Source organism: Chlamydotis macqueenii, chromosome 12 (assembly GCF_036417535.1).
Source record: "Chlamydotis macqueenii isolate bChlMac1 chromosome 12, bChlMac1.mat, whole genome shotgun sequence".
Taxonomy (NCBI): Eukaryota; Metazoa; Chordata; class Aves; order Otidiformes; family Otididae; genus Chlamydotis; species Chlamydotis macqueenii.
This window is the reverse complement of record NC_141567.1, coordinates 994,241-1,010,621: the sequence shown is the minus strand read 5'-3', so window position 1 is coordinate 1,010,621 and position 16,381 is coordinate 994,241. Positions and strand designations below refer to the sequence as shown.

General features: G+C 58.6%; 1 long non-coding RNA gene across 1 annotated transcript; it reads right to left on the bottom strand.

The window, feature by feature from the left end:
- Positions 1-11,785: 11,785 nt before the first annotated feature.
- Positions 11,786-16,311, bottom strand: LOC147599195 (uncharacterized). Its single transcript, XR_015259827.1, has 5 exons — positions 14,983-16,311; positions 14,625-14,832; positions 13,592-14,493; positions 12,700-12,923; positions 11,786-12,592 (listed from the first exon to the last, which is right to left on the bottom strand). It is a non-coding gene; the product is annotated as an uncharacterized LOC147599195 (long non-coding RNA).
- Between the last annotated feature and the right edge of the window lie 70 nt (positions 16,312-16,381).

The following is a 16,381-nucleotide window of genomic DNA, read 5'->3' as shown; positions in this document are numbered from 1 at the left end:
AGGGCGGCGGGGCCTGGCTTCGCTGCGGGCCCGGCCGCGGCCTGGGCGGCCACCGCCTCCTGGGCAGCCATCCCCTCCTGCGCAGCCATCCCCTCCATCCCTGCGGACTTGGCGCGGCGGGGAGGCAGGACATTGCTCCCGGGCCTGGTGGCGGGAGGGAGAGGGCGGGAGCCTGGCCTACGCGCTTGCCAGGAGCAGCAAACCGATCGCTGGCCTTGCAAACATTCCCCCTGTTGATAACGAGGCGTTTATTCACAAGAGATCTTACAAGCTGAGTAGAGGCAGCATTTAAAACAATGTAATTAACTCCCTGCTTCCGCGTAAGGAACGTCTGATGGTGGCGGTTTGCTTGTTTGGGTCTCGGCGGTGTTCGGCCCCAAGTCTATTTAACATCTTGTCATCACATTGCTCACAGCTCTGTCACACAATGGCGCAGCACCGGGAGGTTTCGGGTCAGGCACAGTTGTGAGACTATTTAATTACAGCCCATGGATGGTGTTTAAAACCTTGCTTAGTACAGCTGGTTTGGAGCTATTCAGTCAATATATCTCTCTCATATAAACTGAGCTCAAGGTAAATGTTACTGCTTTTTAATCAATTCCGGCAAACCATGTATTCAAACACTTAAGTTTCTCTATGGGTGGCCTGTTTAGAGGGAAAAGTACCCAGTGCCTTTAGATATAAACTGTCACTTTGTGCACATCGGGGTCGACGGGAAGTGCCAGCATGCTCTGAAATGAAAAGCTTCCCCAGAGGAGGCCAGCCCCCAGCCTAACCTCATCCAAAAGGGATTGAGTCCCAGTCTGAACTCTTCAGAGAAACGATCTTCGTGCTCTGAATGCCGTTGAACGGTTTTGGCCTTGTCCTCCCTAAAGAGCTGCGCTTTCAGGCAGCCTCTCTCATTTCGGGAGCCACCTCCTTGCCCCCTCTGGATGCCCCCGTGCTTTCAAGGCACTGACACAAACCCCGAGAGCAGCGTCTCCTCAGAGCAGCAGCCAGCACCTCTCGACACCTGCCGTTCAGCCAGCCAGCACCACTGCGGCTCTCAGAGGCCTGTGAGTCCCCTTAGCACCCTGGTTCCCACCACTTCAGCCTGGCATTGCCCCCCTGGCGCGGCTGGCACGGCTGATCTGGCCCTGCCTGGCACAAATCAAAGTGGCGCAGTGGGTAAGACGCCAGCAGCAGCTGGAAGCTGGTGAGATCAGGATCCCCTGGTTATTTTCTACCCACGGCGATACCGGCAGTGGTTTCCTCTAGTTAAGCCGGCGGTACAGAACGGAAAAAGCAAATTCCTAGAGCACACCCAAGCCACAGCACCTCAAACGGGTGTTTGCGTAAGGATCTGCACAAACGTGAGCCCGCAGCATTCATGTCCGCTCACGAATCCAAGCGCAGAGCTGAGCCCCAGCACCAGTCTAACCTGAGGCAGATGAACTGGTTTGAGTTGCTCAGATCAGAGCCATTGTCTGCTGAATTGTGGCAGAAAATAGTTGGTTATTAAAAATAAGTTTTTATTACCAAAACTTTCAGCTTTCCAAAATATTGTCTGACTTTCAGGACCAAGCTTGCAGCCGTAGCTTTCTCCTCTTTCCACCAAATTTATCCTGTCTAAAGGAAGCTCCTTCTGAGTCACTCCAGTACGAGGGAAAGCAGAATGTTAAAAATAACTCCTTGCTCTCATGTCAGTGCTGAGAAGCTGCACCGAGCCGTTCCAAGTGCCCAGGCAATTCCAAAGCCGTTCCTTGTCCCCAGATAATCACCCTCACACATGCGTTTGCACCAGCCAGCAGCCCTGCTCCTCTGAAGGCTCAGCAGCCACCGCAGCGCCTCTGCCTTGTGAACCAGCTTCCTCCTGGAGTGGATGGCGGGTGAAGCTTGTCCCAGCCACGCCGCATCTCTCACTGCCAGCTCCGCGCAGGGTAAAGCATTCGCCCCCGTCAGCCTGAGCAGAGGCTTTCCCTTTTCTCACTCCTGTCAGAGCAGAAGGCTCCCTGGCTGAACACCATCTTTCAGCCCCCGTGCTGCGCGTGTCAGCACGAGAACAAGATGTTTCGCGTTAGATTACGAGGGCCTGACTTGTACATTTTGAGTGGCACCCAGGCTGTAAAGGTTCGGCAGGGAGCCCAGCTGATCTTCCAGCCTCAGCGGCACGTGCTGCAGCGCTCGCCTTTGCCTCGCCAGCCCGAGCCGGGCCACGGCCGTGCGGTCTGGACAGGCGTCCACGGCGCCAGAACTATTCCCTGATTCTGAACACATCTACTACAGCCTTTTTCTCTGGGCTTCTCACTTCGCTCTCCAAATTAATGCAAGCTGCTGCTGCTAAGAGTCTTGGCATGCAGTTCCCACTACATCACCCCTCTGCACATCGCAGCCCCTCTCTGCCTGTTAGCTGGGAATGTCCTTGTTCTGCAGCACGCTCTCTCCGTCGCTCTGCTCCTGGTTCTTGGCTTCTATCACCTCGTTCGGTTCTTGGCTGGCCAGACTTTCTCCCCCCAGCTCTCTAGTAAGTGAGATGAGCCAATACAAGCCGATCTGCTATGCCTTGCATTTGCTTTGCGTGGGCACAAACAGAACGCAACCCGAGGCTGGGTAGATAAGGTCACTTCGCTGCTGACAAACAGAGACCAAATGGAAATCTGCAGCTCTTGCTGGAGATTTGTTCCGCTGTCTCCCCAGCTCCACATATTTTGTTCTCTGTGGTTTTATCCGTCAAGCCAAATGGCTACTGACTCAGACTGCACAGGCGCAGGGTTTGGTGGGTGCCCGTTAGATGCGCGTGCACCGGCAGCGTTGTGTCCACGGTAGCCGTTGTCCGCTCTGCTGGCTGCGGCGGGCGGCCAGGCACGGGGACTGTCAGAGCACTGCTGAGCACGGCAGGGCTGCACGCGCCGTACACACTTAGTGCCGTTTCAGTGACCGCGGCTAAAATCTCATCTAAGCAAGCAGCTGACGCAGCTCAGAAACTATCACGCTCTGTATCTGCTCAGATATTTCATTTTTGTGACAACCTTTGCTTACAGCAGCACAACAAAGGGTGTATTTATTCCAGCAACGTTTGTGTGATAAGTGCTGAGTTAATGGCACACAAAATTTGCTGGCCGGTCCTCTAACAGGCCTGGGATCTAATTAATCTCTGGCAAGTTCCCCTGAAATAGAAGCAGTGTTGGCCTGCGCACCTAGCAGTTGAGACAAGCTAGCTGGAGCCAAGCCGTACAGTGGGACGGGAGGAAGGAATAGCATCGCCGTGGTGGAGGTTTTTTCAGAGTTACAGTGCCAAGGCCTGTGTTTCTGCCCTGTTAGAAGAGCAACATTTGTGCAGTTCTCTTACCCGCAGAGTTTGAGAGAAGTATTTCAATGAGAGTCACAAACTGGCACAGAGCTGGGTGGTCGCACACTCCACTCCTCCAAGCGAGGCGATCCCAACTTCCTGAGCTCGCGAGCAGCAGAGACAACCGGGCCGCGGTTTTCCGTACAGGCCGAGTCCGGGACCTCCACCTGTGCTCCGTGACATCTTCCCTGCGGCCACGAAGGGAGCCGGCTGCGGAGCACCCTCTGAACAAGCCACTGCGTGGCAACATCTGTCTCCAAAAAGTCTCCACAAGCTTTGGTTCTCAGCTATCTTGTAAGACAGAAAAGCAGGTCACTCTGAATATATTACGCTTCTGCAGGCATTTGACTTTTCAGTTGGTTTGTAATAGAACATAAAAATCAAACCCCAACATGACTGAAAGGGAAACACACCCCTCGCTTTCTGTTTCTACCTGGGTCATTAAATTACCCAGCCACTTCCTGCATCGCTTGTGCCTTAATCATCCAGATAAACTAGTCTTCATGCCAGGCACACGCATGGAGGAGGAGGTAATTTTGTCTCCCTTTGCTCTTGAACCCATGCAGAGCCACAGTCTTCACTGCAAGGATTCGGCGAGACCTCGTTCTCCTCGGGCGTCCCGCAGCCCGTCTCGTGCCCAGGCTCGTGGCCGGGTGCCGTGTACCCGGCAGAGGGACGCTTCTCTGTCTGGTGCCGTCCTGAGCTGGGGTTCGTGCCCACGCCAGCTCCCGGGAGCAGCCTGCAGCGATGGCTGCGCAGAACCGGAGCACGGTGCTCCGTCAGCGGTGCTGCTCTGCCTGCTGCCTGGCTCCCACCCTCCCCTCTGGCCGCTTCTCCCCATCTCCCAGAAGCGCCGGCCATGTGCTCACAAACCTGCCCGCACCTCTCGCTGCCGCGATGCTGGGACAGGGAGGAAACACGGCCGCAGGTACGTACAGGCAAGCACTGGGAAATCTTTTCCAACGCACAGACAAAGCAATCCAATGTCCGGGTTTTCATTTTACTCCTTTCACCCCCATTTTGTTGTGGATTCCGAGAAAGGGAGAAGGGAAGGAAACATGTCTAGAGGGAAACCTCCACGCAGCCAGTGTTTACACGCTGTGCTCCTCAACCAGGCTGGCGTGATGCCGAGCTTCGGAAAAAACAAAGCATGTGCCAGCCGCTTGGGAGCTGAGCTTGACGAAAGCTCCGCTGCCAACTTGGCTGCTCTCGCTTATTACAAGCGGCTATTTCGGATCAGTGCCTGGCAGTCAGAGGAAACGCTCGGCCCTGCGCGCCAAGCACGGTGCCCAGACCCCGCGGGAGACTGCGCCTGTCGCGAAGAACTGCCTGCGTGTAGCCAACAGGGCAGCAGTGGGAATGGGAACGGGGGGGACACACTTCCCAAAGCTGTATGGCAGGTCGGGAGTGGGTGTAGAAACTGCGGCTGCTGCCTGCCGCCACGACAGCCAACAGAACAGGCTGTCCTGCGTGTTCGTCACCGATTAACACACACCCCCGGAGAAGGTGACACCCCAAAGGAAAGGGAATCTGTTTCGGCAGTGGGCGTGGGTGAGGCCCAGGTTAGGGGTGAAGACGGAGACAGAACAGCTCCTCAGTTTTTCCCACACACACGTTTGCAGGAAAGTGGCCAATTTAATTTTCTTGACTGCATGGGTTCCAGTTGTAAGGGGGAGATTTTGAAATATCACTGGGGAAGTTGTGCATGTAAAGGCACCTTCTCTTGGGTCTCCAAGCCTTGCCGAGTACCTCTGCTGCTGGGACAAAGCAGATATGAGAAGTGAAATTTTGTGAGGAGGCAACAGCACTGAGACAGCCAGGGAACCCGTGTTTGTGGCACTGTGGTGCGCAGCGTCTGTGCGATAAGTTATACTAATTAAGCAGCACATTCCAGCACGTGTAATGGAGCTGAGTTTCCAAGTGAAACGTAGGGCAGCGTGTCACCGTGTGTCGCACCCCAGAAAGCTGTGATCGACTTCTGCGTCACGTGCACCGTGCTCGTACCCGAGGGTGAGAATCCGCGGGGCCAGAATCAGAAACAGAAGTGGGTGCACGAGACGAACCAAAAACCTCTCGCGTTCACACCTGCATCAGGAAACGGTCGCTGTTAGATTCTGGTTCCCCACACTGCAAAGGCAGGGGGGTTTCTGCTGCCTCTGTTTGTCGGCGGTGTAGGCGGGAGCTTCACTCGGATAATGCAGCTCCAGGAACACAGCAGCTTCTGTCTGGGGCCTCCTGCGATGCCACGGTGCCCTGGGCAGCTCTGCAGAGCGTGAAACAGCAAACTGCGCACTGAGCCCGGCGTAGGGCCCGTGGGGAGCAAAGCAGGTCAGCAACGGCCTGGGCGCAGAAAACACGAAACTCGCATCTGTCACCTGTGGACTGGTTTGGTCGCAGAGATAAAGCCCTACCTTAAACAGGGTGACGGAGGACAGACAAATAGAAGGGATAAAGAGAAGTGATAAGGAGCCCAAAGGAATGTAAAGATCAAAAGGAACTTCACCAGGCCTGAATGCACTCCTGCACCCGCAGCCGGACTAGCCAGGGAGGAACCCTGCTCCGTTCAACAGCTGATTCGTTTGCAGTGAAAGAGAGCGAGGAAAGTGTGTCTGCAGAGGAGAGCATCTCAAAGGCTGTTTACCATTAGCACGTCCTTCTCCATCCCCACTGGATGGGTTTTGCTGGCTGGCTACACTGGAAACCAGCGCTCCGGTCGCAGTTTCCAAAGCTTCAGCAGTGCAGTCAGCAGCAAAGGGAAAGCTCTCCCTGAGCTTCTTGTCCTTGTACGTGTGATGTCTGGGGCTGGACCCGCTGCAGCCTGGTTTAAGCTCGAATGGATCGACGGTGAAAGCGGAGCCTCTTGACCTTCAGTAGCTCTCTCACACGGTGCCGCCTCCCGGGAGCTCCTGTCAGCGCAGGAGAGATCCTTCATTCATTTTTAGGTTCGTGAGGAGCAAAGCAAGCAGGCTCTCAAGTCAGCAGCCGTCCAGGCACAGATTTGCAATGTAATAATAGCAACCACAGCGTCTCCCGCAATAATCCTCCGCAGCGGCGTCTCCTGAAGCCAGAGGAACACCACACGGCTCTCCACACCTCGCAAAATAGCTTCATTAGCTCCGCCATACTCTGTCTGCTCTCCATCTGCTCTGATCCGCGGGAAGCCAGCGGGGTCTGCAATCCTGCCTTCTGCTGGGCTGGCAGCAAGATGGGGGGCAGCCCGGGGTTCACAGGCGGAGCGAGACCGGCGCTGCAGCGGAGGGGAAACGGGAGGCGGCGGGGGATGCAGAAGCCCGCGGGGTAGCGCAGGGGGGACAGGCTGTCGGCTCGCACCGCGCTGCCCGGTTCCTGCACCCGCCGGTTCCACGGTACTCCCACAAAATAAATCTTCCGCCCGCGTTTACTGCTCCCTTGGGTGCTGGCCAGCGGCAAACGGGGTGTGAATTTCCTGTGAAGGGGATTTGGTTCTGGAAGGGACCTTTGGCTCATGCTAGGCAGCAGTCTGTACACAAATCCGGAGCTGATCAGCCGTGGAGCGGAGGCCTCGGCCCTTGGAGCAGTCCGGGAAGAGGGCGGCGCGCTGCGTCCCAGTTCCTGTGGCTCCCGGCGCACGCTGGACAAAGGCTGCCTGAAACACCTGCCCGGTCAGTTCAGCAGCTGCGAAACACGAGCCTGCTCCCCGTGCTGCCGTGCTGCCAGAGCTATTCAGGGATGGATTTTCTCAAAGCCTTGGCATTTCAAGAGAAAGGAAAAAAAATACCCATGGGTCAAAGCATCCTCGGGAGCTGCTCTGACAAGAGCCCTTTCCTCTGCCCCTTTCACGTGCTCCTGCGCGCACTCGAAGCAGACACCAGCCGCTGTCCGGACAGCGCGGAGCTCCCCCAGCTCCGCCGGGATGGTGTCTCCCCGCCGAGAGCACGTACGCCGCGGAGCATCGCACCCGGGCTGCGCACTGGCTCTGGACGAGCACGCTTCCCGGCTCCCGGGCAACAACGCCTGCTCCCAGGCGTGGTGCCCAAGCTCAGGGCTGATGTTGGCGGGTGAGCCTCCAGCCTGCTGAAAAGTGTCAGTCTTCATCTGTCTCGGGTTTTGGTGTTTGAACGGTTACTCAAGGGAGCAAGCTGTGCTGTAACTCCACGGATAAACCTCTGTCCTGCTAACAGGGCAGCTTCCACTTCCAAATTCCTCCTTGCGCGCAACCCGGGAGGCGTTCCAGAGCCATCGCAATGATCTGTGCAGCAACGGCTACCCACGCGTGTGCGATGGCACGGGCGGCCTCGCACGGCGTGCGCAGGGCGGGTGGAAGCGCAGGTGAATCCATCGGAGTTCCAGTTTGCTGGACTGGGGTGAGCTGTGCTGCAGGATTTCCCCCGTGCCGCAGCCCGCTCCGCAGCAGGCTCCACGCCTGCACCCTCCCTGCGTCCCCAGCTCGAACGAGAACAGGAGCCCGAGTTACTGCAGGCATCATAACGACAAAGACGTGGAAACCGAGGGTCAGGGTAAAGCAAGCAGTGAAAAGCACCGAAACTGGGGACTGAGCAGTCTGATGTAAAGCATTGAGAAGCGTTCAGGGACGGTTATGCTGCCGCGGATCGGCTGCCGTGCCTCCTCCAAAGGGAGTGCCAGGCACACGTCCCTGCGCTGACGTACAGCTGCTCTGGGGTTTGACATTTTTGTTGTTCGTACTGATGGGGGAAAGACAATTACTTGTATTTTAAATAAAAGCTTGAACCCTGTGCACAAGACCAAAACATGGGAGAAGAGAGCCCGTTGCCAAGCCACCCTAATCCGAGCGCTCTCCTCCTCTGGATTCAGCATTCCTGCCAGCGGCATTTGGACCACAGCTAGTGCTGATGAGCATTTCCGGATCAGTTCTTGCACATGAGCCTTTCTCCAGCAGTGGCAGAGGCTAGAAACGCTTTTATACGTGCTCAGTCGCGGATGGAGCGCACCTTCCTAGCTCTTCCCAGCCGAAGCCACAGAGGATGAGAGGCTGCGGTGTTTGATCCTAACGTGGATGGTTCCTAAAGGCAGGGGTGGTGTCCCTTCCCTGCAAACCTCCCCCTGGATAACCGGATTTAGGCGGCAGGCCAGTCCTGGGGTGGGAGAGCGGCCGGAGGCGATTGGCGTGGAGCGTGGGAGGCAGAAGCGCGGACATGAGCGAGCGCTGGGGTTTTTAGTGAGGGAGCGCTGGTAACCGCCAGCCCATAAATAATACATCTAATTTTACACTGCACTCATCCTTCCGTGCGGGGAACCCAGTGCAGCTATACTGCAGCCTAAAATTAGAGCAGGCTACAGACGTGATCTTTAGCATGTTAAAAGTAGAAACACGCCAGCGGCTGCAGTGCTCTCCAGCCTGTTTCCACCCGGGGTCGGCAGCAGCGTACCAGACCCCGCTCGGGGCACCGATGGCGTTCGGTTACGCGGCTGGGGCAGCGCGGCACAAACACGGCACCCGGCGGGAGCGCGTACGCCAGCACGGTGCCGTGTGCCGCGCCGCCTCGGGGCTCCGGCCAGAGCGGCCCCCAGCTCCCGATGGAACGGAGGTGTTTGGGGCCACAGGAAGGCGTCCAGAGGAGGGGCTCTGGACCACCGAAACTTTCAGCCACCTCTGTCAAATGTCTGCTCTGCTGACACCACGTTCTCCTTCCAGCACCGCTCCACCTCCTCTTACCTCCTCCTGCCTCAGTTTCCCCGGCTCCAATGACTGATTTCACCTTGCGTGCCTCGGAGCACTGCCTCAGGCACCAGCGCGGGATTGTTCTGGGGTTCCCTCATTTAAAAAAAAAAAAAAAAAGACTGTAACACTTTGTGACACACCAGTTCTCAATCAAAATTAATTTTCATATATCATTAATTCTCCCAGGGTGAAATAAACCCAAACCACAAGCATGCGTAGCTGCCTCTGTTTGCGAGACGTCGTTGGGGCACTGGCGGTACCTCTGCTGCAGGCAGATGAGAAGAGCGCCCGCTGGGAAGCAGAGGGTCCCTCGCAAGCAGCAGGGAGCAGAAGCAGTCCGAGCTCGGGGCACCCTGACACCCACCCACCGTGGATGCCGGCTTTACGCAGCACCAGCGTTTCGCTCATCGTGACGCGTGGGCAGGTGAGGTTACGGCTGCGCGCGGGTTCAGCTGGGGCGAAAAGACACATCAGAGCAAATTACGGGGAAGAGCTGCTGATGTGAAACTCCCGTGAGAAAGAACGAGCAGGAGAAACTACTCCCCAGCCGCTCCCAGGGGCTGCCGAGAGCGATGGAGCAGCGAGCACGCAAGCAAGGCCCGGGCGAGCGATCATCCCGCCTGGCGAGGAGGATTGTCACCTTCCCCGCGGCCGGGCTGGGGCTTTGTGCGGGGCAGGGCTCCCGGCCGGCAGCTCCGTCACGCTGGTTTGGGCACGGTGGAGATACCGGCCCTGCGCTGGGCTGGCGGCGGGACCAGCACGGTCGGGGCTCCCATTCGTTGGAGCCTCAAGGAGCAGAGTGGGTTTTTGCAAACCGTAGCCACGCAGGCAGGAACTCAAGAGCCCCCTTCCGACCCTCCAGAGGTATTTTGAAATAAACATTTAAAAAGGTTTAAACTGATGGCAGGTTTCTCATGAGTCCTTTGTGAGGAAGGGAGTGGGACGGACATCACTAATTACCTTCCCCTGATTAAGCCTGAGCCCTTCCAGCCACGCTGCCCCTGGCAGGCTCCCTCTTCCCGAGGCAGAGCTGAGCGGTGGGACCAGGACGGGCCAGCAGCTCTGCCAGGGGGACCTCAAGCCAGTTTGGTTCCGACTCGTAGGCCCCTCTCAGCACATCTGCCCCAGCCCAGATAAAGGCAGCGGTGCTGGGGGCTGGGGAGGATGCTCAGCCCGTTTCCACGGAGACCTCGGCGACAGGGAACAGATAAGAGAGGGGCGGGAGCTCCACTAGTCCGATTCCAAGAGCTGGCGCCCTGGATAATAAATCCCTCTTATTTGTGCAGAGAGGAGACGCTGGGTTTCCACTCTCCACCCCATTGGAAAAACAAAAGCGGTGATTGCAGCAGTAGGAGCGTCCGGCTGATAACGCGCCCGCAGCTCCGCGGGCGGCTGCTCTGGCTGCAGAGCCAGCGCTCGGCGGGATGTCCCCGGGCTGGTCTCCACCACACCAAAGCCACTTTCTTTATCGTGGGCCGGGAGCCAAGGTGGATGTGCCGCGCTGTCTCCCAGGCACGGGCTCCCAGGTTCAGGTGTGCCCGTACCTCACCGGAGACCCACAGACACCCCATCTGCTGCGCCGGGGACCGGTAGAGCCGCTGCGGGGCCAACACACGAGGAAACCCCAGCACGGGGCCCTGTTCCATCCCAGACACCAGCTCGGTGCTCCAGGCGAGCCGGAGTCACGACCGTCAGCGTGCTGCAGCCCGAGAGGCCACCGGCGTGACAGTGACGGTGCCAAGGGCCAGCAGTGACAAGTGCAGCAACAGGAGGAATATTCTGGAAACAGCAGCTGGCGGCTCTGCCAGGAACCATCCCCAGTTAGGCACCAGCTGGTGTGTTTGGTCCCAGAGCACGCACCGGCAGCACCTCTGGCCCGCTCGTGCCCCCCTGCCCTGGTCACCAGCTGCCATTCCCTGGGCCACGTCATCGCCAGCCTCTGCCCCGTCCCGTGGGAGCTCCTGCCCGCAGCCCGTCTGGGCATCATCCAGCCAGAGGCACAAACCACGTGGGACGGCGCAGAGAGATTTTCAGCCACGAGCAGCCTTTTCTGTCGTTTACACATCATCTCGTTTCGCTCTGGAGGGACTCGGCGCTTCCTCAGCCAGGTCCGTGTTCGCCGGCGATGGCTCAGAGGGGAGGCAGCCCCTTCCCACGCTCCGGCTTCCTACAGGGAAATGGCTCCGAGCCGTGGGTTTAAGGGGCACCCTGCCCCACTCCCCAGCTCCAGGGGGCCCTGACACACCCCAGGCAGCAGCTTGGCTCTGCCACGTACCCCGGCTCCCTCCTTCCCGGCCCAGCAGCTGAATCCAGCACCCGAAATCCGAGCTGGAAATGGTTCGTGTCGGAGCACGGCGGGCCGCTGCCAGGACACGGCCTGCAGTGCAGCGTGCCTGGCACAGAACCTTTCCCTGCCCTCGTGAGAGCTTCAGGCAGCGTCACCGGGCAATCAGACTAGCAAGGAGGAACGCACAGGCATGTCTGGGCACGGGGACGCGGGCACGAGTCGCACTCGGCCGCTGAGCGCCTCTGGGGAGCTGGTGCGGGGCTCGGGGTGCAGCAAGAGCTCCTGCGTGCTGGAGTTACATGGAGGACGAGCTCTTACAGCCCCCAGGACAACGGGAGGCTGCACAGAGGGAAACCAGCTCGGCTTCTCTGCTGGTCCAGCACTGCTGGGATTCCATCCACGGATGTACGTGGGGCTGACACCTCCGGCCTCGCGATGCTGGTGGAGCCTCATCCGTCTGCGCCACCGCAGCACCATCACCGCAGCGCCTGCTGAAGCCAGAAAGGCCAAGACCTGCCGTTACTGTGCCGTCCCAGTGAGGATGAGGAGTTTCTAACGAGGCTGCGCCTGGGGGCATCGCTCAGAGCTGGCAGGGCTCTGGGAGCAGGTCGAAACACATTCTGGCCTGGCAGCTGAGCACAGGCTGGCATTTTGAAAAAGAAAGGATGACTGTTTGGGTAAAACTTTTTTTTTGCACCACATTCTCCAAATTTGAAAAACAAAAAACTCCCAAAACTTCCTAAAGCGTTGGTGCCCCCCTGCTCCCTGAGGGCATGGCTTCCTGCAGCCTCCCGCCGCGTCCCCGGCGAGGTGAGGGAGGGAACAGGGCACAGGAAAAATGGAAAGGGAGAAGAAAGCCAAGAGTGAACTCAAAAGTGCACGGCACTGGATTTCATTTATGGAATTTGCTCAAACGCACAATTTGCCCACAGCCTTTCAGAGAGTTTCTCACGCTGCTCCGCAGAACCCTGAGGAGCCCTGGGAATTGACGGATTCCTCACCAAACGCTCAGGGCAGGAGCGTCGTGTCGCGTCCCGGGAGGAGGCAGGGCTGCGGCGCACAGGTCACCACCCACCGCCTCGGCCGCCCATTTCTCTGCGACAGCGCCAGGGAAGCAGGGCCGGCCTCGCCCGCGCTGTCACCCCACGCCACCCCACGCTGTCACCCCGGCTTTGGTCTCGGGGAGCTGCGGAGGAGGGAGTGCGCGCAGGTTTGTATTGTCCAGCTCCATTAGCTGACCTAACGAAGTAATGACATCCCTCCGCAGCCCTGTGAGAGGGAAGTCGCTCCTGAAAGCCTGCTTTAAAGAATAAACTAATTAGTAAGCAGCCTTTGCTTCTGGATTTGGAGACGCAAATTAAAGGTGACGAGCAGCGTCTGAGCCGAGCTGCACGCAAGCCTCACCGCGCTGGGTGCTCCTCATCCTGCGAGGGACGAGCTCTGCGCGGGGCTGTGCAGCTCCCGTGGGAACCCCACTGCCCGGCCACGGCTCCCAGACCCACGGAGCAGCGGGTGGGACCCGAGGGGGATGCAAAACCATCTGGGAAAGGAGCCACGCGGAGCCAGCGCTCGCCGCAGTGGTTCGGTGCATCCCTCCTCTCGCAGCTAGGCGAGAGTGCCGCCAAGGGCTGCCGGAGGCAGGGGTGCGTTTTAAGGTTCTCAGAGCCGGTGTAAGATGCCAGGGTGGGGAAAGAGAGAAAGGGAATGCCATGGAACTCGAACCCCACCGGCGGGTCCCTCGGGGCAGCGCGCTCCGCAGGTGCTCCCTGCATTGCTCCACCGCTCAACGCGCTAATTCCGCTTTGTGTTACTAATTAATGGGAGCGAGAAGGGCAAGGCTTTGGGTTAATCCCCGCGCGGCATTAGAGCGCGGGTAAAGCCCGGCAAGCACCCGCACGCGAAAGCCAATTGCGGTTAATGGGGACCACGCAGATTAATGGGCTTTGGCGAGAGCTCTGCGGGGCCTGGGAGCTCTGCGCTCCGCAGTGTAAGCTCCTTAGCTCTCGCGTGCAGCCCCTGGCTCCTTCCCTCGCTCGCTGAGCCCCCGCGTGCCGGCGTCGCCCCGCGTTCACAGGCAGCCGGAGCGGAAGGAGGCAGCTCTGCCGTGTGAGCGCAGCCACGTGCGATGCACTGGCACCGACAGCAGAGGAATGGTGCCGTTCGACACACAGCTCTGTGCCCGACCTGCCGTGGCACCGTTGCACCGGCCCCTGCACATCCCACAGCGCCACGGACACGGCGCACGCAGCCCAGGGTGTGAACGACGCCAGGGAAGCGTTGATGGGGGAGCACTGACCTGTAAGGATGCCATGGCTGTGCACGGGCAGAGTCAGACGAAGCACCCCGCTGCCTCCTCTCTTCTCCTGTCTGTCCCGTGGAGTCGGAGCGACAGCCAAGGCAGCCGAGCACTGGAGGGGACTCACCCTGGGGACGGAGGAGCGTTAGGGTCTCATTTGGCACCAATGCCGCTGTGCTGGGCAGGCTCTAAATGGCAGCAGGAAAACAAGGCAAGGATGCACCCAGCCCTCTGCACCCCGCGGCACAGGAAACCACCCTCAGCTTGGAGCAAAGGAAGGAAAAACGCGAAACAATGTGCGGGGCAGGATACGCACAGGGCTGGAACGCCGGGCGCCGCGCAGCGCTGCCTGCAGCCGCAGAGCTGGGTCAGCCTGCGAAGCACAGCGAGTGATCGCTGCTCACCGACAGCCTCCTAAATAAAATCATTTCCCAGGTGGAAAAGCACCTTCTGCAGGAGGGAACCCAGCCCGCTGAGCTCCCTGGGCTGCGTCAGCCCGTGCTGCGTGCTGGAGGGAGGCAGGGCCCAGCACACAGCTTGGGGTGCCCCGCTTCCCAAAGCCTCCCTCCCTTCCCGCCCCGGTTTGGACTCCGGCACTCTGCGTGTGCGAACGCCCCCTTTCCTTCCCCGCAAACGCTGCCGCAGCTCTGCCAGCGGCTGGCACCCCTTCCAGCTCCCTCTCCCACCCTCGCGCTGGCTGCCCTGCTCCCAGTTTCCCCACAGGCTACCAGGGAGCTCCCGGCGTAACCAGGGATCCCCAGAAGATCCGTACGGGTCGCGGGTACAAATGCTGTTCCAGGAACACGAGCGCGCTGCCAGCAGAAGATTGTTTCCACTCTCGGGGCAGTCTGGCAAAGGACAAAGCCATTGTTCAGACACAGAACATGATCTTGGCTCTTCGTCTGGGTAACGGCCATGGTAAATAAAGAGCAGTAGCTAATTAGCCTCACAGTGCTGTTCATTAAACAGAAAAACAGGCAGGGATTGTAACGATTCCAGGCAGCAAGTGGAGCAGGCATCTTCTGACACCCACCTGCACATCCCTGGGCGAGGGAACCCACAGCCCGCTTCGCTGCTCTGCCTGCCCCACGGTCCGCTGGACAGGATTCCGGGATTCCTACGATTCCCACATAGGAATGGCTGCAGCTGCTCCCCAGCAGTGCCAGTTTCCATGGCAACGCCCACTCACATCATTGCTCAATATTGTTCTTTTCCATTTTACAGGAGATCCCTGCTGCTCCCTTGAACAGTTGGTTACCGTTTGTCCTCCAGCAGCCCACCCCTCAGCCTGCACTGCCTGACAGAACAGAGCCGGTTAGCGAGCACTCCTGCGGAAGGGCAGATGGAACAGGGTGGGACATAACCCAGCCGATTCTTGTCCAGACACCCACCTCGGGATTCAGCCACCGAGGGACCGCGTCTGCTCACAGCTCCCCGGGCCCAGGCCGGCCCGTTCCCATCTCTGCAGGCCAGCAGCGGCCCTGTGAAGGGTGCACCCCGTGGCTGGGGAAGTGCATGGGTGCAGGACGTCTCTGCGGAGCCTCGTGCCAGGCCAGGCGGTGCAGCAGCAGCAGTGGAGGGGCCCTCAGCGCCCCGCAGGAACGGGCACGCTCGCACCCTCACCATCCCAAAGCAGCGGGCAGAGCGGCTCAGGTCCCCAGGCGCTGTGGTTTCCTGCAGTCACATCTGTGATTAAAGCCTGGTGTTGTGCCTGGAAACAGCAGCTACTTACACCAGAGCCAAGCCACGCAGCGCTTAGCGCTGTGACCAAAAACCTCGTTCATCATCCACGCTGGCCCCAAACGGCACTGCTGTGCTGGCCAAAGGGGTGCAGGACGCACGCAGGACGGAGTTTAATGCTTCGCTTCCCACAGAGATTAAGCCTCTTCTGTCCCACCAACACAGAATCAAGAGAGCATTTGCCAGGCAAAGCAAACCTGACTGACCAAATTCGGTCTAGCTGGCTCCCCCCGGGCTTGGGGAATTGGCCTCTGGAGCAATGAAGGGTGTAAGCACACAGCTTACAGACAGAAAGGAGTTTCTCTAAAATTGATCTCAATGAGCTGTTACAGAAGAGTTTCCTAATAGGCCTCCGGGCAGGAGGAGACACAGACAAGACCTGAACAGGAGGTGACTCCTGGACAGAATTTAGCTGGGAGGGGTGGAATAGCGAGTTCGTAACTTCCTGATGCCCAAGCGCTGACAGGCTGCCTCGGGAAACACACAGGGGTAGAAGGAAAAGAGAAACAAAAGCTAGACAGGACAGACTCACCAACAGCGTAAGCCGCGAGTTGCGCAGCTCAGATAATTCCATTAGCGACCTTCCCAGAAAAAGTGCGCGAGCTCGCAGGGAACTCGCGACATCGAGTTACAGATAAGCTTTACAGGGCTGGTGCCGAGAGCTCAGGGCCAAGCCCAACACGAACCTGCGCAGGGAAATAAAGCACACAATGCACCCTGCAGCGTCAGCCCCCTTCGCATTTATCTCACAACTGTTTCTTTACCACTTATCTCAGCTTTTGCCACAGCTCTTTTCACAGAGCTCTTGAGACGAGAATGAGCAGCTTGGGGAATGGCAACAGCTCCCAGGAAGCCACTGGAAACAACCGCCTGAGCGGTGGCACTCACAGCACACCTCGCTCGCCCTGCGGTTCACCGCTTCACATGCTGCTATGCGGATAGAATTGAGTTAGAACAGGAAAGGGAGCGACAGAAGCCAGGCAAAGCGTGCTCTCAGGGTTCAGGCTTTTAAAAATTCTGCAAAGTGTTGTGAAATGGCATTATCACTAC